Source organism: Rhinopithecus bieti, unplaced genomic scaffold, assembly GCF_001698545.2.
Source record: "Rhinopithecus bieti isolate Rb0 unplaced genomic scaffold, ASM169854v2 scaffold_10356, whole genome shotgun sequence".
NCBI lineage: Eukaryota > Metazoa > Chordata > Mammalia > Primates > Cercopithecidae > Rhinopithecus > Rhinopithecus bieti.
In genome coordinates, this window is record NW_016806422.1 from 645,057 (window position 1) to 646,216 (window position 1,160).

Genomic DNA, 1,160 nt, shown 5'->3' on the forward strand with positions numbered 1-1,160 from the left:
ATTAATAAAAAAGAAACATAATTTTCTAAGTAATGTTTCACCAAGATGGCTTGAGCCATGTATTTGTACATAGAAGCCACATTCAGTAATTGATTAAATACCTCTCACATAGCATGAATAACATTTTTCCCACTCTCTGATTTATCTCCATTGGTATTATTAAAATATATATTCAGAATGCAAGGGAGAAAATTTGCAAAGTAGCAACATTTTAGACTGATATTGGTATGTATTTGGTTGGTGCAAAAGTAATTGTGGGCTTTGCCATTGAAAGTAAAGGTGCGTCACGTGGCCTATAACTTCCAGTGGGGCGAGCCGCGGGCAGCGGGGCATGGATCCTCAGTCCACCAGGGCCCAGTCACAGGGGACCGCTGAGCTGTTTCCGGGCAGCCTCTGCCTAGCGCGTGGAAGGCGCCCCCTAGCCCGGAGGCTGGCTTTGCTACAGCTGACCACTCCTATCAGGAGAGAGAGACTGAGAGTTGATCCACAGATCGACTAGCCCAGGGAGCACAGAGCGTCTCTAATGACCGTCCAGCCCGGGGGGGCCCATTCTGAAGAGGAAGGGTTTGCTGTTAATGAAGGGGACTCTGATGGAATACCTGGGAGCTGAGAGAAGGGACAAACTGTCCACCCAGGGAACAGCCTGGCAATCTTTTTAATGAAGACTGAGACTTAGAGTTGAAAGCAGATCAAGGGAATCCCTGTGATGCTGACGACATCCAGGGGAACATTTCTCAAGATCTCAAACCTTGGGTCTGCTGTGCCCCACGAGGAGACATAATCTATGACCCCAGCTGGCACCACCCACCTCAACTGATAACCCATTATTCCAAGATGCTCTTTGAAACAGGATAGTTTGACGATGCCGAAGATTGTGTGTGGAGCTTTCTGCCTTGTAGGTGGGCAGGCTTCCAGGTCAAGATCTCTTTTCCTGTCTTGGAGGTGAAAAGTCATATCTGAGAAAACATTCCCTGTGATCCCTCATCTGGGATACACAGACCGGTGTTCAATAAGCCCTCCATTGCTCTCCCCAGTCTGCTACTGTTCTTAATGGGCTCCTCCTTGGAATGTGTGTGTGTTTGTGTGTCAAAAGGAGTTGTGTTCTTTGTAAAATAAAGTCTTTTTTTTTTTTTTTTTTTTTTTTTTTTTAAAAAAAAAAA

At 45.7% G+C, this 1,160-nt stretch overlaps 1 pseudogene; it reads left to right on the top strand.

Moving 5' to 3' along the window:
* The first annotated feature begins 331 nt into the window (after positions 1–331).
* On the top strand, positions 332–960 carry LOC108532436 (coordinator of PRMT5 and differentiation stimulator pseudogene; annotated as a pseudogene).
* Positions 961–1,160: the final 200 nt, after the last annotated feature.